Here is a 21,103-nt window from a genome sequence, read left to right as displayed (position 1 = left end):
TTCACACAGTTAAGCCCTACCTGAAATAAGGATGCTCACTTTTCCCTAAGGACAGTACTACAGCATTTACTGTGTCAGCATGTTGGCTTTTCCACTTGGCTGTTGCATGATCATATTATAACATGGTCTTGTCTTGCTACTGTTGACAGGACTGAAGTTGGATCAGACTGTGTAAAGAGATAACTGTAGCCTTGGTCACTGTAGAGTGAGACCAAAGTAAATTACCGGATGCCAAATGAATTATTCCATATTTATTTCAGAGTAACAAGATTAGAACCTGGCCTTCAAATTATGTTATTCCTCTAATCAACAGGCTCATGTTTATAAATTCATGCCCTGGTCAAAATGATCAGGCATGTTTATGCCAGAACACAATCCCAGCCCTTTGAAAGCAACAAATGTATGTGTTGGCACTTTTCATATTTGCTAACTGCAAGGCAAATAAGTTTCATGTTGGGACATCAAAATCTGTTGCAGCAATGGATGTATGACAAAGCCATGTTATAATCTGGGTACTGATCACTGCATTGAAACGTGTTGGTTCTGCCTGTGGTAGATTTGGACGCGTAGTTAGATAAACTTTTTAGTGGCCAGTGGCCTGATTTCAGCATGGAGAAGGTTTCAGCATATTTACACTAACTAAGAAAATAACCCAGGGAACTCTTCTACGTTGTAGATACCACAAGAGCTCTGAGAATGTCATGGTTCCTCAGTGCTTCTTAGAACAGGTAGTTTATCTTGGAGTAGAGATGCAGGGGTTGGACTAGATGATCCCTGGAGGTCCCGTCCAACCTTAAGGATTCTATGACTCAACTGCATCTCTAAGCAGCTGAAGCTTGTTCAGATCTTGTCCAAACCCTGTGGTTTTTTTTGTTTGTTTGTTTGTTTTTGTTTTTTTAACCTGTTTCTTGGGGGTGGGTTGAACAAAATTATGTCACAGATACTTGAACATTTTATTTGTTTTGGGGGGTGGCAGCACAAGGTCAGGTTCTCTGACTTGACTGTATATATTTGTAGTATGGACAGGAACTGAACACCCACAAAGAAACAGAAGCCTGTGTTCATGCTTGGCTAGCAGAACTTTCATGGTAGTCAAAATAACACTTTTGTCCTACAGTAATTTTTTTTATTATTCAGGTAGTATTTTGGATATATAATGCTGCTTTTAATGTATTTCCATATTCAGCTTCTTGAGAAGGTTGAAATGTTGCTAACTCTGTTAAATCTTTCCTGTTACACTGAGCCAGCTGTGATGATTTTACCTTTGCTCTTTGTCAAAGCCAGGTATTCCATCATTCTTGTATTACATTGTTACCTTTTTGTTCCTTTTTTGAACATAAGACACTGCAAAACAAGTTTTTCCTCTGTGTGCTTACATTTTTTCCTATTATAAGGACAAAAAGTGCACGTTATTATTAATGACACAGCTACACCTTGAAGCCCTTGATGTTCTCCAAAGGGATTCACTGCCCAAACATAAGTGACAAACAAAAATGAGAGAAATTATGTACCTTTATTTGCATTTTATGCATGAGGAGCTGAGGTATCCACAATTAAATAGGTAGTTAATTCTTGCTTAAAGACAATACAAAGAAGTCTTCAGCAAGGCTAAAAGTAGACCCAGGATGAGCAGCACTGTGTTCTCCAGTCAGCTCAGGACACGATTCTCTCAACCAGCCCCAGCAGTGCCCAGTCCAGGGCTGCCCTGTCTCTACATGCCGCTCGCTGCCCCTCCACCTCTCTGCACTCAGAGCAGCAGCCCAGGGCTTTCCCAGTGCCACCTCTGTTCTCCTGTTCCTTATGTGAGGTGCTCCCAGAGCAGGTGGCCTTTGGCCTCTTTACTAAAGGGAGAAAGAATTCCTGCTAAATTAACACCTGCAGTGGGGAACTTGTGGCAGCTGCTTCCTTTGGCTAGTGAAAAGTGTGAGCTCTCCTGACCGGAACAGGGGCTGCTGCGAAACAACTCCCATACACAGGAGATCTTTGCAGGCCAGCCCTGAGCGCCAGTCTTGTGCTCTGGGAAGAGTCTTGCAATCTTACAGGTTCTAGGTGGAGTCAGTTATAACCTCACTTACCTTCCTGAGCATTTTGAAGTCTGGTAAAACATGATGCATAATGACATGACTCTGCCTTTGCAAGTGGGAGACAGCTTTTGTGCAAAAGTGTCTCACCTGTGAGACTCACCTCAGTGCACAGTGCTTATTTAGATTTAACCACGAAAATGAGGATCCAGTTGAGAGGATCCACTGAAGCTCATTTTAATGACCTTAATGACTTCCAATTTAGCTGTGTCTGTGATACCAGAGTGCAGCGTTAATTATGGAAGTGCTAAATACTATTATTATCTGATCATTTGCAACAGGGTGGGAGTGAGACCTGGTGAGTCCTTTCCCCATCTGGCCTGGACAAGAATGAGGGTTGTCCCCCTTCCCTCCACCCCTCTCAGGGGCTCGGTAAGGAAAGGCTGTGCAGGCAGAGTGGAGCTCGGATTCTGTTCTGTCTTCCAGCTGGGGCAACCTTGGTTGCTCCTTTGCTTCAGCAATATCACGAGGTGGCTCCTATGTGAACAGGAGCTTAGGTGCATGTGCAGCAGACTGGGAGAAAGGTCCACACTCCACCCTTCCAGCCTCCATCTTATCTATAGAGCAAACAAACATGCTATCTCTCCCTCCTTGATTTGCTATTCTTTGCCTCACTTTATTCTCTCTCTTGCCTTTCTTATTTCTTTTGGTTGTTTTTTTCCCCTCTCTTCTCTCTCTTTACTTGTTTGTTCTCAGCTGAGCTCCACAAGCAAAAGTGCTGCCTTTGCTTGTATAGGATTTCCTGTTCTCTTGTGCTGCACAAGGAGTGGGGCCCAGTCAAAGCCTTGCTTTCAGTGGGGTCTTGGACCAGATGATCTGAGGTCCCTTCCAATCTCAATTAGTCCATGATTTGCGGGCTGGCATACCAGCAACATTCTTCTAACTTGGGAAAGTACCAGCCCTTTTATCCATGGGGAGTTTTTGAAGGAACAGTGATAACTTAAGAAGTCAGCAGTTTGCTGCCTGACTTTTGGCTGGGGTCTAGCAGACCACGTCATCTGCTGGAGCTCTCTGTGCTGCCAGTGACCATATGGCAAAGCTGCAACTACCAACCCTCGCAGGCCGCCCGTATCGCGGCTAAAGGGGAGCACGTTCTATTAACCTGACTGACACAGAGCCTGCAAACAGCTCTGCTCACTGCCTGTGCCAGCCTCTGCTAAGAGAAACCTGTGCAGGGGTGATTCATCCTCAGATGATTACTTGACCCAAAGGAGGGCTTGGTGTTGCACTGAGGCTGGGACACAGCAGCAGTGATTATAAAGTGATTCACTGCCGGGGCTCTGCCATTCAAAACATCCTCTGTGCTGCACAGGCAGGGCCACTCACGGAGACAGCAATAAGGAAGTGATATCTGCACCTTTGGCTGCCACGTTCCTGCCCTACCTTTCAGCCGCTGCCTGTGGCGTGGCGTTCGTCTCCTGTGGTGACACTGGAAAGGTTTGTTGGCAGGGCAGCTCCCTGCCACGTGACGAGAACTAAGCACCTCCTGCTGATAACGTCCCTCTTCATCCCGTGGGCTCGGCAGAAAGTGGAACGCATCCCGGTGCCCACCACCATCCAACGCAGTTTGTGCGCTGTCGCACACGAGCGCTAAACTGAGGGACAGCTGGGAACTCAGGGTCAAAGTCCTTTAATTCTCTGTCTTCCAGCCTGTAATTTGCACATCATTTTTCAAAGTCCTCATAAGTTCCTTGCACTAATGTTCCCACTTCCATTTATCCTGCTGTCGGAAACCTGGATCGCGCGCAGTCTGAGTACTTTCGTGTTTCCTTTAGGGAGGGGCCCACGGGCCTGCTGTCTCTCCTCATTCCCCACGCTGCTCTTTGTACTTTCTTTCTTCCTGTTCCTCCCACCTCTTTGTCCTTCACCCTTCCTCTCCTCTCCTGCAGAATTTCCCCTGCCAGATAGTCATGCTCAAGTGGTTTCGCCAAAGCGGTCCAAGCACCCTGAGTACACTTCTCCAGCCAAATGCTTCCCAAAGTGCTGATATTGCTGCACACAGAAAGCAGGGAAGTCCTCGACACCTGGGGAGTACCATTCCTCCTGATCCAGGAGCTGATATACTGTTTGTGGCAGTTTGCTGCAGGCACTGGTAAGAGCTGAGACATGGAAAGTTTACTCATGTTGGCTGGGGCTCACAAACGTGTTGGGGCTAATAACGCACATGGTAGGTGTTGTGCTTTCCCTGAAGCCAAGTTGAGCAACGTGTTAGTTAACAAGTTAGTCATAACTCACAGCTCCTAAGCCCAATGTTTTGCCAGTGACAAAGTTGCAGACTTGTAGTACAACACTCTCAACATTTTCTATGTAGGGCAATGGCCGAGTTCCAACAGAGGGGAATTGTGCGCCATCCACTGAGGCTTCTCCTTGCACTTCTACCTGGATTTTATTCAATTTTAAGTCTTCAGCTGCCATGCACTGTTACCACCTCTCCTATATGTCTAAGTAACCAGGTGGACTATCTCTGAAAGGTAATCTATGCAACGGATTTAGCCTTTTTTAAAAAAAATCTGTGTGTGAATTTCCTTCAAACGTATTTTATATACAGTGTTCTTATTTGTGCTTTGTCTAAACATGTGCTAGCCTATGGATTCTCTGTGTGTTCTTGAATATAACTGTGGTTTTAGGTACCTACCATTGGTTATTCATAGTGCACATTTAGTCATTTAACAAACATGGTATTAGCTCTGCTCTCTAAGTGGATGACTAATACTCTTATAAATAGGAGGAATGCGATCTGAAAGGTCACGTGAATATTCCCAGTGTGAACATATCCACAAACTATGAGACTTCTCATTCCAGGAGTGTGCTTGCAGGAGAATAAAAAGCTCATTATTAGGAAAAAGAAAAGGAGTTCAGAACCTATTCAAGCCATTTCTTTGCTCTAATTCAAACAAATATTGGAAACAGATTTTTGCAATGTTTGCTTTTGTCTGCAATCTCTCCTGACCTATTTGCGAATGTAGAAATTGACTTTTGGGAACAGCCCTGATATATCTCCCATGGCAGTGCCCTCCCTTAGAATGTAACAGGACATAACTGTTTCACAAGTAAATAAAAGACACATTTGTTAAATTTCTTTCCAATCACTTACACATCCCAGTGAAAAGCAGGACCATCCCTAGCACTGGAATCCAAATAAATTAAGCAGAAGGCATGATGCAGGTTTCTCCACCATGTGTAAAACTGTGGCTGTCCGTAACTTAGTGCTGTGAAGAGAAGCTGCTGTGATGTTTAGGCTATAGAGGAGAAATGGGGAGTGTTTCCTTGTGGAGGGGATCAAGCTCAGAGCAGCAGCCACAGTGCTGTGTCACACCAATGGGCGCTCACACAGGAAAGGTTTCTGCAGCTGCTCCACAGGCTGCGTCGCTAACACGACTTTCCAGAAGGTCAGATTTCTCCATCAGAGAACACAGTAGATAAGCTGTGCAGGCACCCTTGCCTTTTCATTTTTATCAAGTGAAAACAAAATAACCGAATGTTGCTGCTGTTTGCCATCGAAAGTTTTGGTTTATATTCACAGAAGAAAGGAAGGGTGGACTGGTGGTTAAGATTCTGGCCTGGGTTTCAGGAAATTGAGCTTCATTTCCTGGCTGTGCCACAGACTCACTTGAGGTATGTCTCTGTTGCATGTTTAGCCTGGGTCTGAGCCCAGTCTGTCTTCATGTGCTGCCCACTTGGGCAATTAAAGTCCTCAGCCGCCCCTGGCATCCTCTTGGTCATGTTAGAAACCTTCCTTGGTCTCTGAAGAGTGGGCTGGCAGGCTGGGGACACAAGGCCTTGTGTGGTGTCCACACGATGAAAGGTTTGACTGTCTGATGCTAACACTGAAATGTCAGCTCTGTGAGGCTCCTCTTCTGCTTCTGTGGTGGGAGGTCAAAATAAAGCCTTCCAGCTGGGGAAACAGGCACCTATTGCACCATTTCCTCTCCTTACTAAGACTCTAGTATGTCCAGATGATATCAGAGGGTTAAACTAACCCAACAGGAGCAAAGCAGAGGTGAAACACTCCTGTGGACAAGCACAGTGCTCAGCTGGGACATGGTGCTGACTCCTCTGGTCCTGCTCAAAGTCAGAAATGTTAGTTTAAGCCATCTGTAGCTGAAGTCTTGCTTGACTTACCATTGAAGCAAAGTGGAGGAAAGGTCTTACGAGACTGCATCTGGTCACAGCACAAATATGTCCTAATTTGATCCAAACAGAGGCAGCTTGCTTGTTTTACCAGGCCAAAGCCCAAGGCACAGGCCTAGGTCACATATGGATATAATGGCCACATTTGTGCTAATAAACCTCTCTGGCCCTGTGGCTGAATAATACTGCCTGAACATGGCTATGCAGATGAAATCTCTTGTTTCCAAAACCATGTGGCTACATACAAACTACCTATTGGAAATGATCTCTGGCCCCTGCTAACTCCTGAACTGTGCTAGGAGCTATTTAGGAGAGCACTAGTTGACCTGGATCAAAACAGTCAGGGACTGTGCTAACAGTTCAAAGTACGGATGGTAGAGTTGTTTTGTTTGTGCCCCAGTTTTTACCAGTTTGATCTACTAGTGTAGATGCAGCCAGTCTTTTGGGTGCTTGGCAAGTTACCTGGAGTCTGATAAAAGAATATGAAGACTCTTCTAACTTCATTCCTGGTCTTTGATCCTCAATGCCCTCTCTAACGTGGGGATAATACTGTCTTCTTATCTACATAGGAGTGAGACACCAACAGAAAGCATAGATTGAAAAAGTGCAGAATGGCACTGGTGAAAGTCCAGATTCACTTGGGTGACTGATAGAAATTTGACTTAGTGAGGAGGTGGGCCTATTGTGTACACTTCCCATAAAGATGGTGTTTTTAGTCTTACAGAGCTATGATAATCTTGTCTATGACTACTATACAGTTACAGAAATGCATTTGCATTAAAATATATGGACCAAAAGTAGCCAGTTGTATTTCATATCTCCTCCTGTCAAGCTTTATCTTGACATTAGGTTACAGATTATTCTTTGTATGATTAGAAAGGACAGTTAAGGTTGTGTGTCTTCCCAAGCAGTGTATACACAGTCGGGGAGCCCCAGAGATTTGATGACCATACATGTTGTTTGTTTCTGAGCACGTGGCACTCAGCGCTCTCCAGGGGTTGATTTCAGTGGAAGAGGGCATGTATAAATGGTACTTGGCTGAGAAGTACATATGCATGGCTTATAAAATAGTGTGCATGCTTGTGTATGAGCGCAAAAACAAAACAGAGTAAAGATAGCTACAGTGTATTTTTACCTACTAGCTGAGAGTTTTCTGCCTGCTTTGAAGGCTCCTGGCTCTTGTCTCCCTAACTTTGCTCTTGGAGAAAATACTGGGGGAAGAATTTTGTTTGAAGGTGCTCTCCTATGGCTAGGAACAAGGGACCAAGTGGTAAATTATTTTGGGTGCACTAAGATTTGTTTGTGGGTGTACCTGGATTTCTTTGCTTCCTGGGCTGATAGGAGGAACATTTTTCTTACTAATGATAAGCAGGTGGCTTATCATTAAACCAGGCCAGGCAGAGGCAGGCTCTGGTCTTGTTTGTGGCTACTGGCCAACTGACAACGGACAGGGATTTAAACAGTGATTTATACATTGCGAATTTGAAATTGATATACATGCAAGCATAAAAAGTTGTCAAGATGTGGAATCAGGTTCTTCCACAGAGCCACAAACGCAATTGCATAAATAAGTGAAATAAGATTTTGTATTGTGTGGTGCAGAGAGTCAGAGCCTCCTTTTTGGCTGCGTATGGGAGAAGGGCATGTTAAGCTTGAGAAGCATAAATGCTCTGTTCATAACTCAGGTGGCAGATACCTTGGTAGCACCTCACTGCAGCACCTTCCCACACCGGCCGAGTCAAAAAAAAAACTCCGAGTTGTGATAGATCCTAGGCATGGTCTTCAGAGCTGATGACTAGGGAACTGCATCTGAATATCCCAGATAGATCCCTTTTCAGTGCTGTTCAAATCTAACTCTGTGCTCGGACAAACACAAGCCTGGTTCTGCCTGTTGCAGAGCAGCTTCATTTCTAAAATAGGAACCATTTTGCAAAGGAGAAAGAGCAGCACCTACCATACTCCTGGCCACCTCTCTCCAGGGGTCTGAGAAAAATGGAAGAAAGTCTGAAAAGCTTTCTCCTTTTCCAAAGAACAAAGCAGGATTTCCTTTAAAATTAGAAATAGGACAAACTTTGCAGCATTCTTAAAATGGTGAGTTGAAATGGCAGACAGTAGAATTTCCAGACGCATTTCTCTTTCTACACCTTTCTTGTTCATCTTCTTCATAAATCTGTGTCAATTTTTAAAGAACTTATTTTAGGGGGAGGGAAAGGTGATAGAACAAGTGATGAGCTATTCAGTGCTAAAGGAAGATATTCATGCTGCCAGAGATAAGGCTGTAGAAAAATGTGTCAGTGTAGCAGATGATAGCTCTCCTCTCGGAACGCCCCTCGTGAGGCTTCGAGGTGCCTGTGTTCCTCGGAGGGGCTGCGCGTCTCGGACGCGCTCCGCGGACGGCGCGCTGAAGCAGTTGCCATGGCAGTGACGGAGCCTAAGTTAAAGGCGCCATTAGACAGAATTGGCCTAAATAGCTGAAGGGAAGGGGAAAAAAAAAAGGATAAAAAAGGCCAAGGACTCTCTGTTATCATTTCAAGGCAGACCTGTCAGCTTTTGGCCGTGCCACAAGGAGGAAGCTCACGGAGGGACTCACCAGCGCCCTGCGCCTTGGTCCTAGGCCGGGTGGAAATGGTTGACAGCGCAGGGGACATGGCTCAGGAACCTGGAGGGGGCATTCACAGCACCCTGCCTGCTAACAAGTGCCACAACAGCATTGCAGAGAGGCGGAAAGGAGCACAGCAAGGCTGAAAGGCTTGCCCAAAGTGACACAGTGAAGGGCTGGCCTCAGGAGCTCCCTATCTCTAGAGCTATGCCAGTTCTTTTAGCCCAGGAACCTGTGTCTGCCTAAAGCACAGCCCTACAGCCCGTCCTCACTGGGAGCCTGGAGCTGGAGAACTCAGAATCCCTGGGTTAGTTCACTGCTGTGCTTAATCATGCTTACTTGTTTTTTTAAAAATGGCACCTTATATCTAATTTAAGTGTGGCTAGTATTAGCTTTCAGGCTCTGGTATATGCTCTGATGTTCTCAGCTATGTTTAAATTCTTGTGTTTTTAAATCACATTTTGAAGTTTTGTTGTTGTTTTTGTGAAGGTTTCTTAGGCACTTGAGCTTGTTTTGAAAAGCACTGAAGAAGCAGAACTCTTTCTGTCTAAGGGTTTTCTTTTAGCTCTTAGTGGGAAAGATTTCTCCGTAACAGTCTGGATGGAAGAACATCCTTTCTAGGAGCTGCAGAATGCTACATTAGGGGCCAGATATTTAGACAGTGTAAAAATCAATAGAAGAGATGCAATCTGGGAGTATGCAGATAGGTGTTTGCAGGATCAGAACCTGTTAGCCTGATTCTCTCCGCTTGTAGATTTTTGAAATGGAGAATTTGATTTACATTAGCCTTGAGGGGGATTAGATACAAATCTACTCACACCAGTCCAGAACATTAGGCCAGTTATAAAGGATGTTTTTCTCTTCTCGTGTCCTAAGGGATTGGTAGGTTCCTTCTTTAAAAGGAATATAAATCTTACCTACTGTGGCTAATGGGAGTCTGGTTGGGCTGGCAAATGTGGGGTGAGAGAACTCATGTAGCCTGCACATTAAGGGGGGAAAGGAAAATAAAAACACATGTACAAGGCAGCCACTAGGCATAGAGTGCTTTTTTTTTTTTTTTTTTTTTTTTGCTGTTATTTGCCAGAGTCTCTTCCACTTCTTGCACCTCCTAAATCCTTGTCATCCAGGTTTGAGAACTGGGCCTGTCCTCTCTGGTACAAAGCCAACAATAGTTTTTTTTAGCACCAGCAGTCATTCATATTTTACATTAGTGTTCTGCTCTGTTCCTTTCAAGCAATAATCATAAATATCAGTTTTCATTCCTAGAGCACCTGTCATTCCAGGGGCTCCCAAAGCACTTACCACGCTTAGCAAGCTTGTTGTAGAGTACTCCCTTAGAAACAGCAAAACTTGCTTCCCATTAAACCTGGTTTGGGAAGGAAATCCCTCAAATTGTAATGTCCTCAAACACTAGGGAGTCTTTACAACTATTTATTGCACATGCTCCCTTATGAAAAAGGATTGCTCCTCTTGCTCCTCCATCACCCTCCTCCCCCAGTTTAACACAACAGTGCTGAGCTACTCGGGGGCAGAGGAGCATGACCCTCCTCTTTGAGCTGAGCAAGCTCTTTTTTTGCTGGAATCCTATTCCTACCCCAACAGCTTTATTATTATTATTTTCCTGCCAACTCCATTTCCATCCAGTCTATTTTCTCTTTAGTAGAGGCAAATAGTAGAACATCCTCTTGTGACTTTAACCAGAGCAGTCACCATCTACAGCTAGACCATGCTAAGGATCATGTGAGAAACACTAATCCTCTTCAGCACAAAGTCAGCCAGCCTAATTTAAATCACATTCCTCTGTAATCAAAGCAAAGTTGACTGCTTTGCATTGAAATGAGTAATGACCTTTCAAATGGTCTTTTATTTGGTTCATCTGTGGAAGCAGTAAGCCCAGAAAAGAAGATTGGTGCTGGTAATTTTTGAACTGTATAATTTGTTTCCTAATGAATCATATGATTAATTTTAGGGCAGCTTGGGTCTGACTAGTGTCGATTTGTATTCATTGGTTTCAGGAGGGCTCATTATTGTGAGACCTGTCCGTGTCAAAATGAATAGAGTGTCCTTTCATGCCAGCCATGCAGGGAAGTTGTCTCTCCCCACTTTGTTTACAGGTGCCCAGGTAAGGCACGAGAAACCCAGCAGTTTGCCCAAGGACACACTCAAGAGTCTGTGGCAGGACCGAGAACAAAAGCCCTATCTCTGGTTCAGTGCTTCAACCACAGGAACATAATTTATCAATATGGTGTTTAGATAGCCTTAGATTAAAGATACTGTGCCACTTCAAAGCATATTTTTGGCACTGCTGCTTTCTTGGGGGTATGCAAGTAGCCAGATATGATCCAGATATCAAAATGCCCTATCATCTTACTGTCCTCTCTCACATCCGTCTCATCCACAGGGAAGCCTTTTGTAGGCGCTGGTACCTCATCTACTACCATCAGCAGATCTTGGTTCTTCATTTTGTAGAAATGCATTGTCATCCCTTCCCAATAAAACACTTCCAATTTCAACATTGATTTTGAAGCTTTGTAAATTGGCAAACGATCCAAAAATAATTATGAACCAGCAGTGCCAATATTAGCATTTCTGAAGAGATTCATTCATCATTGAATAAAGGTTTGTACCTGTGAATAAGAGCTTGCTTAGCTTTCTCTGTGGGCCTCCTGACAACAAGGCTTTCAAATGTTGAGGCATGATTTCACAATGGAAGCTACTGCCCATATCTATAATTTCAAAATAAGAATGAGCCACTGAAAAATATCCCATGCCTATTTCTGATAGTGTAATAAAAGCAGCTGCACATTTAAAGACAACCTTTATTTATTTTCATGTGTTTTATTTATTTATTTTTGAGTCATGGATATATATAAAAAGTGCTTCTCATCTTTTTTTAAAAAAAAACTGAAATCCTGCGATTCAAACTCAAGCCCAGTAATTAGTTCTCATGTCATGGAAAAGCAAGTAACACAAGAGAGAACAACAGGTGTTGAAAACATTTTGCTTTTTCCAAACCGTGATCTCTTCTGAGGATATCAGGGAAAGAAACGTGCTTTTATAAAATACTTAACTCTTCCTTTCCTCCTCACGTTTGTCACATTAACCGCAATTTGTCTTAAACTACATGACTTCATGTCAAGGTCAATGATGCAGTTTTGCTTAAATAAAGAAGTCTGTATGTTCTGCAGTGGCACAATGCGAGCCATGGATCAGGAATTGGAATGGGTCCTCTGCACAGCCAGCTCTGCCAGTGCTTGTCCCCTTCTTCATACTGCAGGTCATGGATCTATCAGCAATGAATAACACATGGCAATGGTATTTATTTGGGAGATAAAAAGTCTGAGTAAAATGTTTGGTCTCTTTGGGATGCCTAGATTTTGTCTGGAACTCCATAGGAATCTGTAGGATAAAGATTAAGCTCTTTTATATATATATATACACATGCATATATATATATATATATGTATTTAAATATTATAACCTGTAATGAAATAATTTTTCCTTTAACTTTTTAACTGCTTCACTTTTCGGCTAGAGGCAGGTAAAGGCCTTTCCTGGCTATTTGCACAGCTTCTGACACAGTGTGGCTTCAAATCTGATAGGAACCTTTGACCATTGCCACAAACCAAATGCACATCTTAAAAAATGCTAACTGTTTGAGAGCTAACCTCCTTGGGAGCTAACTTCCTTGGAAGTGCTCCTTTCACGTAAAGAGAAGATGGCTGTGTGAGCACTGTCATTCACCCATCATTTCTAAAGCAGAAGAAAGAAAGAAAGTATGAATGGAGTGAAAGAACAAGGGCCATCCTAGGCTATTCTGGGGGAAGCCCCTTCCAAAAAGCATTAATGGAAGGGACACTCTGTGAGATTTTCCTTGCAGAGTTTCTCCTGAATCCTTTAAATTATTGAAAAGATGAAGTTGGCCTGATGGCGGAATAAAAATGGTAAGGGTTTTCTGCCAAACCAAGCAGTAACACTTTCCATCTCTCAGTGGCCTGGATTTCAGCAGGCAGTTTTGTTGGTTGTTGAAGGAAGAGGAACTAGAAATTTCTAGATGAGTCAATGGAAGATAATATATAAAAATCCAGTGGCATGCATAAAGGATTTCATCTTAAGAGTCTGAGAAGAGACACCTTCTCTGGAAGAGACAAACATTTCTCTGTGTAGAATCAGGATGTTTTTTCTTCAAGCTGGGGCAGTTTGCCAGCAGTCTCAGATGTGATCCTCATTTCCAAAGATGAAAGGGGGGTATTACGGGTGCCACTGAGGCAAGTAATCTCTAAATGTAGCTGCAAATTGCCTTTCTTGATCTAACAAACCCTAATGGTGAAAGAGAGAAGACAGGTAGCAGTACCAGTACAGCATAATATAATGTGATAGCTGATACAAACATGACTCATTCTAGCCAGAGGCTTTAGTACAGGAAGTTGGATAAAAGACATAAAAACAAACCAGATTTTTTTTCCTTCCCAGTGAAGGTCAGTGCCAGGAATAGCATGGGAAACAATTAATGGAGGAAGAAATGTTTCTCCTCGAATCAGAAGTATCGTCTCGCTTCACGGTTTTATTCTCTTATTTGCGTTCCTGCGACAAAGGCCAGCAAACACGCAGGCCCCTTCTCACTTAGGCTGCTGGCAGATGCCCCAGACGGGCTGTCGCTGACTCGGGGCCTGGGTACTTGCCGGGCCGCTAACGGGCGCCGCGCTGCTGGCAGTGCAGCCACCGGCAGCGCTGCATGGGCCCATGTGGCTCCATGGTGCTTCTGCGGCCACCGTGGCCACCTTTCCCTGTCAGCGCTGGGGCACGGGGCCAAGGCCACATGCGAGAGCTCGTGCAGCATGCAGAGAGTGGGGCTCACACCTCTCCCTCCATGCCTGGGCCCCAGAGGAGTCTTCTCTGCAGCTGGGCAGCACAGATCTTGCTCAGTCCGTCCCTGCTCTTAGCTCAGGAGGTCTTTGATCCAGAGAGCCTAGTGGCTGTTGCGCTCGCGATGACACTGCCTGTTCTGCGCTTGTCCTGTGGAGATCCAAGCGGCTCGGGGCAGTTCATTTGTGACTGCCGTGTACTGTGCAGGCAGCACTACCAGGAACAGGAGCGGACCCTGATGCAACCCATACACTGGGCAAGAATGTAATGTTGTAATTTAATTCCCTCCCCTCTGGAGTCTTTGAGTGGGGATGGGCAAGGAAAGAAGCAAGTCCCCCTGCTTCATGCCACAGCCCTCCAGGCTTGAAACTGGGGCTGCAACAAGGGGTCCAAGGGGCTGCTGTTCTCCCCAGAGGGCTGGTTTGTCTTTTCTCAGGCAATTGAAGCCTAAAGGAGGTCTCGGTGGGTAGGTCCGAGCTTTATGTTCCCTAAGGGCTAGGGACTTCTTCCAAACTTGGATCCATTTGGCAGCTAACTCCTTTGAACAGCCAGGTTATCTGTGCACAAAACACACACTTTCCCCACCTTTTAGCTCTTGATGCTCACCAAACCTTTATTGCTGCGTGCAAGGGCCCTAAGGCAATAAGCAGGGTGTTGGATTCTTTCCTCTGGGAGCCAAGGAAGGGAGAATTCAGATCCTCCTTCCCTTAGTATATTCCTGACTCAGCAGTGAACCTTCAGAGAGGGCCCTGGTGGGAGAAATGCAGGACTCCCTGACACCCTAAGTTCACCCATATAGCACAGGAAAAACCTACTAAGGAAAAGCTACTAATAACAGAGGTAAGTGCTTACCTGCATTTTCCACTGGTGTCACAGTCTCTGGAGAATCAGCCTGTTTGGGCCAGGTTCCCAAACTACTTTTTGGGTGTCTATCCAAAACAAGCCTGTGCATTCAACTTTCCTACCCCAAAACTTGCTAACCAAATGAGAGAAATAGCCTCAATTGCACCGATATAGAGTGAGGCTAAAGCACACAGGCCCCTCCTTTCCTCTGAAGGAATCGTTTGAGAAGGTTTGAATCTTAGTGCAGATCTGACTTTCAGAGTTGACCCACCTGTACAGAAATTGAAAGCCTAATGCAGGAGGCTTTAAGACATTTCAGAACTGTGGCCATGCCTATATGTTGTGGATATGGCTGGTAGTGCTCATAATGGCATTTAATTTAGGGTACTTGGAGAATGAATACCAACCAACTCACATGCTTTTCATTTTGACATATAGTTTGGTCCTTTAGTTCTGCTGCTTTCTCACTTTCCCACATGTGTGTGTTGCTCTTTGAACCTTTGTATGGTCATGAAATTTGGGATGACGCATTGTCATATCTGAGAGGCTTTCCCAGATAGTGCTTCCTGAATTGGCTGCAAGGGATTTTGATTTGGATGAGATTACCTGTTGCTCCCAGATTTATTTCTTTATAGTATCTCTGCCCCAAATGGCCATAGACAGACATCATTCACATACATTGGGATTACCAAAGCTGTCAAACTCAAATGTCATTCACTTCTTGTGAACATGAGGATTATGAGTTCTTTTATCACAGCTTTTCTTCTCTTTCTGGTGAAAAAATGAAATTACTTGTTTAATTCAAGCTTCTCCTCTTTTTTTTTTTTGCATTTAAATTTTAATGAATATGCAGACAAGCTGTGTCTATGTTAGTAAGAAATGTGGTGCTCTGGAAGCAGATCTATAGAGGTAGACATTTGGTGCTAGGGACTTGATATTTCAGATTTACAGGGACTTGATATTTCAGATTTACATCAAGCTAACTCTAGCCTGGTACCTGGGGACTGGATGCTCATTAGTGGTTGGAGTGCAATACGTGCACTCCTGCAGTACATCTTTTGGCGTAGTTTCATTTGAAAGGAATCCAGTTCACGAGTCTGCTCCCTGATGTAAATGAAAGCATGGCAAGTGGGGACAACCAGGAGAGTAGCTTCATAAACGCACTCCTGATCCAAATAATAATGTGCACACAGAGGCGCCCATAAGGAACCAGGGTCAAGTAACAGCGCACAGTCATCTCTTTACCCTGAGGTTCCACATTCTTCAAATGTGAGGCAAAAAAGAGCAGCAATGGGCTGATGAGGCAGCTGCTCAGCTGGCTGAGCAGCACTCTTTTGCGTTCTTGCAGATAGCTACTAACCTAGTCTTCCACACTATTACACTTCTCCAGCCTTCCCATTTCTCAAACGCTTATTAAATATATATATATATGTATGTAGGCAGTCACATATATATATATATATATATGTGCGTAGGCAGTCATGTCTGCTGCAGGGATTTCCTCCCAAACAATACCTGTTGTGCTAGCCACAGCGGTTCTCTTGGTTCCCATGCTTAGAGCGGTTTGAGTTTCCTGCTGGCTCAGCAGCAAGACGTTCAGTGCTTTTTATACTTATTCTTCAGGAGCCAAGTGGAGGAGCACAAGTTTGCCTATGAATAGCGAGCTGACTGGGCAGGCGGCAGGAAGCTTGCATGGTAAACGGCGTGAACTTTGACGGAGGGGAGGAAGGGGGCCGCTGGATGGGGTGTTCAGGGCGTTTGCTGCAGTCCTCTGTCTTGTAAATTCATCATCTATAAAAGCCCCAAAGCACCACTGATATTCCCTGCTCCGCCTCCTTCGCAGAAGGAATAAAAATATATGTTAGACGAGAGGTGAAAAGAAGCAAGAGAGTTAAAAATGGAGTTACAGAAGAAAGAGGGAGTGGGGTTAGAGGGCAGGAATGAGTGAGCAGACTTGGTTTTTAATTATTCATGAGGAATGTTATGCACGCGCTGCCTGTGCAGGCTGCTGCCACAGCACCTGGTGCTGCGTCACTGGCCTCGCGGGCCCACGTACTTGTATCACCTGCCTGCTCCTGCAGGAGTGACTGCACAGTCCTCTGCGGCTACGGGCAGCTTTTCTGCATTTCCCAGGCAAAATTAAAAGCACAGAAACGAAAGCACCCTTCTTTCTTCCAAGCTCCCCCCCCCCCCCGCCCCCGCCTTTCAGTTGTCAGCAAATTTAATAAAAAAAAACAGTTCCTGTTTGCGAGGACCAGGCATCACAGTGCTCTTATGTAAGAGGGTTTGAGGATGGTGCTGTGAAAAGCTGGTACCTGCTGATCAGTCCCGGGTAGCGCTGTCCTCCGCCTGTGCTGCAGGGAGAAGAACCAACCATTTGGCCAGTGCCGCGTGGCTCTCCTTGGTACGCAGGGGCTGCCCAGCCCCACGGGCCTGTTCTGAACAAGGAGCTGGATGAAAGGAAGGAAGGAAGGACGAGCCGAGCTCATCTGCCTGCAGAAGAGCTCCCTGCCTCTCATTTGTGTCCAAACAAACAAGAAAGAGCTTTGGCCCATGCTTCGCAATGAGGTGGCAGAGGATCACAGCTCAGCTAAAGATGCTTCCTGACCCAGACAGGCCTGGCGTGTGCGAGACGCCGCAGGCAGCTCTTCCTGGGAAGGCTCCGTGAATGGAGAGCTCCTGCTCCGTGAGCAGGCCGGGGGGCCAGGCCGCTCTCCTGGAGCGGGCGGGAGCAAGGCAGGGGCCATGGGGCAGGCACCAGGCTCTATTTTTAGGGACGTGGGATGACGGGGGAAGCCTGTGGGAGGTAGAAATGCTTCAGCACCTGGGAGGTGGGGTGCAGCGCAGTGCAGTTAGTCACGTCGTGGGATCATTGCAAAGCAATGAGAGGTGTCTGTTCCAAAACACTAACTGCTCTGTGCTTTCTCTCTGCTCGATAGCACCGTTTTCTTAGGATTTTCTAAGGCTCTAAATAATCCACAAGTGCACAAGTTCATAATAAATTGGAAAAGGTTGCATGTGCCTCTGCAGCCAGGTCTGCCCCAGGGTGGTGCAGGCATGTGTGTGGTCTCTGCCCAGGCCAAGTCTCCTTGCAAAGTGAGGAGATACTGCCTGGGTCCCAGAGCAGGGTCACCTGGAGCCGGCACAGGTGTCTCTGCTTTGCTGGGCCTGACTCCCCAATACAGGGTTTGCTATGGCAATGGATTTGGATCATCTAGAGCCTAAGCCAACAGCTTCTGTCAAAACAGCTCATGGCAGACTACAGTCACTTCAGAAGGGACGGGGTTCATACACCATTATTTTCCTAGAGAATACAAAGACAGTCCCAAATTTGGGGAATTTACCACTGGATGCATTCATTTTTTGTTCTTCTCCACTGCTGATTGGCAGAAATTCAGTTTAAATTACACCTAAGCGATGATATTGGTGGCCTTAGTTTTTTTAAGGCTGTCCAATGCTTCTTATTATAAGACCAAAATTTTAGCTGCTTATAACCCTCGCAAACTTCAATCACCACTTAGCTGAATTTTTCCACCCGGGGTGTCTGTCTTAGGCTGAATGTGTTTGAGAAGTTTCAGTAAAAATGCTTTTGCTTGCTTACAAGAAAGAGACACATACATTTTTTTCCTTATATTCAAACATGTTCTCAAAATTGCCTGTTGGGAAACTCTAACACCTTTTGCCTTTGGAGCAGAGACTTGAAAATAGGCAGATATCAAGAATGTGACTTTGGTTGTTCTTCAGGAGGAAAAAAAATAGTTGAACTCGGAAACCTTAGGAAAGAAAAAAAGCTTCAGATCTCAGGCACTCACCAGAAACTTCTTAGAGATAGAAACTGAATTCTCTGAAGGCACATGCTCACTAGAGACTTGTTCAAGTCTGGTGGCTAAATCGTTGATGAGTGTGCAGTGGGCATATTCCAGCCTTGGGTTGCAGGTGCAGAGCAGCAATTATTTGAAGCTGTTTTTCCATTCTGGCAGGGATGCTGTGCTGCTGGGCACCAGACATAAGAGCCAGGAGATTCCCTGGGCTGCTGCTTAGGCAGTGCGTGAGTGTTGGTACTGACAGGCCAAGAAGGGTAGGAGGTGGCCAAGGGAGGCAGGCAGCTCTAATGCAGTCAAAGACTGAGGACTCCCAGCCTGGGGAAGGGGACTGATGTTAGTAGAGCTGGTCTAAGGCAGAAGACAAGTTGGTAGGATTATGAGCAGGAAGAATCAGGTTTGAGAATGTCTACGCCAGCAAGATTGTACTTCTTACAAAGGCTGGGATAGAACAGGTTCAAGTATTTCTGCCTCACAGTTTTCTATTGTCAGCAACTATTTGGGAAACCCGCTGGCAAAGGCTGTGACTCACTCCAGGCTGCTCCCTCAGCAGAGACTGATGGTCTGTTAATGCTCCCAGTTATTCTGCTTTTCAAGCACTATAGATTTAACATTTGAAAATAACATTTGAAAATATGCTGATGAATCACATGGTTGCCACTATAAAGCCACATGAAGGAATTCCCACATTTTTGTTTCGGTTTGCCTTGCAAACCAAGGAAATGACATATATCCAACATAGACGAAAAGCATGTGAAGTACGCAGGGTCAAGCACCTAGAAACTAGAAAATGCTTGATTTAACATTGCCCTTGCCATCTCAGCAGTTCAACTCCCATCTGTGTAAGCAAAACTTTTAGCTACGGAATCAAATATAGATGTAAATATTTTTTCCCACAACACCACAACCTCTTTTAATACCCAGGATGGATAGTCCTCCGAGGGTTAATCAAGGCTTGTGTTGAAGAGCTCTAGCGCTGCTACATTTTTTTTGAAGCTGTGCTTGATATGAGGACTCAGCTCTAAATTCATGTGTCTACTGCCACAAGAGATTCCAGCAACTGGGCAACTGCAATGAAAGCCTTTCCATGCTCTGTATCTGTGGGCTAGAGAAAGACAAAAACAGATGGAGTCCTCAGATAAACTATCTGCCACACTTGAACAAGTGTCCAATGACCATGTGCAGTTTTGTCGAGGACTTGAAACTTGACCACAGGTTGGAAGAGTTTTATGAGAACACCAAAGGCACATTCCCCTTCCCTAGCTAAGTGCCAGTCTCAAAAGTCAGAGGCACTCAGTCTCTTTATTTGAACAGAGCAAGCTAACATATATCTTGCTAATAGTACTCTCTGAGACAGTTGAATTACTTTTGCTAAAAATTACCAAAAGATTCAGCCTGAGGCAGACATCCAGCACAGAGTATTTCAACCCAAGCAGCTGAACTTTGGCAAAGCTGTAAGTAACAAAACAGTCATTAATGGGAAGTGTTAAGCAACTCTACAGACAGTGCTCACAGCGATGAAATTACAATCTTCAGCTCTGCGGATGGCTCCAACAGAAAAGATGTTTATATTCATGATATCCTGCCTCCATGTATTTAGCAAGCTGATTTATACAAGCTAATATCAACCTGTGTTTGTAAATACAGCATTCGAAGGCTCCATGGAAGAACTATAGGCTTACCAATTACCTTATGGTTTTCTAGTGAATCAAATGCTAAGAAGAAATTATATTTAACAATGGTAAAGCATGAAGGGAAACACTTGGGGCTTGTCTTTCGCTCGTTGTTAAGAGAAAGATAAAGGAAAAGACATGAAATGTGATCCTAAACTATTGCTGTGAGTTTGGCCAGTGTCTGACTACATATGCATGAGCTATACGCAGAATAAATAACAAGCACAGCTGTGAATTATGCAGTTCTAGCGTTCCGTTGACAATTATGTTGATGTCAAAAACCACAAGAGGGAAGGCAGCATCGCTGGAGCTAAAGCTGGAGCTGTAGGCACATTATGGGCAGCATACTTAAAATGCTAATCAGACTAATCCTTTTCCGTAGAGATCTGACATGGAGCATCTGGTGGCTTCTTCTAGAAAACTGGCCTCTGAGCGGGCGGCTGATATCAAAGACGAAACCCTTGGATGGCCACCCACAGCTGTCTGACCCCTTTGGTAAGCCGTTCTCACAGATATAAGTCATTTCCACTCACTGCAGCATCCAGATGTTTGCAATAGAGGGGCTGTCGTGGCCTTTGCTCCTCTTTGCTGCCTCTCCAATGATGCACAGTCATCATTCACAAAAGGACATTTGCAAGTGCTTGTTAGCTTTAAATTGCCGGATGGAGCTGGAGCCAGGAGCAAGAGCTCCCGCAGCTCTCACACGGGCAAGGGCAGCTCCCCGCTCGGGTGGTATCTGGGCTGCCTGGTCAGGGCCTGCTGTGTGACCTGGCTTTCCACCTGTGGAAGGAAGAAATGCAGCCGGGATGGCTGAGCTGGCCACGACCCCGCGCCGTGCTTGGCGCTGGTCTGCTCCACGGCACAGCACGACGCTTTCTGTCATTGCAGTTGTGAAGCATGCTGGAAACCTCTCTCTGCTTGTCTTGCGGCTCCTACGCAGATGAAGGTTTTGGTGTGAGCCTCACAGGGCCGCGGAGGTTAACGACTGCTGGGCCAGCAGCACTCACTGCCAGCCTGCACTTTCTTTTGCTGCCGGAAGAAATATTTTCCTTTCTTGTTGCACCTCATTTAGAGCAGTGTAAACAACAC

The 21,103-nt window shown here is 45.1% G+C and overlaps 1 long non-coding RNA gene across 1 annotated transcript in view; it reads left to right on the top strand.

The window, feature by feature from the left end:
- Positions 1–20,466, top strand: part of LOC104576802 (uncharacterized) — a 31,343-nt gene extending 10,877 nt beyond the window's left edge. Inside the window, exon 2 of the long non-coding RNA XR_729078.2 lies at positions 20,397–20,466. This is a non-coding gene — a long non-coding RNA (uncharacterized LOC104576802). The remainder of the gene's footprint in view (positions 1–20,396) is intronic.
- Positions 20,467–21,103: the final 637 nt, after the last annotated feature.

This window comes from Tinamus guttatus, unplaced genomic scaffold (genome assembly GCF_059628265.1).
Source record: "Tinamus guttatus ecotype Peru unplaced genomic scaffold, ASM5962826v1 Tinamus_guttatus_pri_ptg000601l, whole genome shotgun sequence".
In the NCBI taxonomy this organism is placed as follows: domain Eukaryota; kingdom Metazoa; phylum Chordata; class Aves; order Tinamiformes; family Tinamidae; genus Tinamus; species Tinamus guttatus.
Note: the sequence above shows the minus strand (reverse complement) of the source record. Positions and strands in the feature narration are given on the sequence as shown.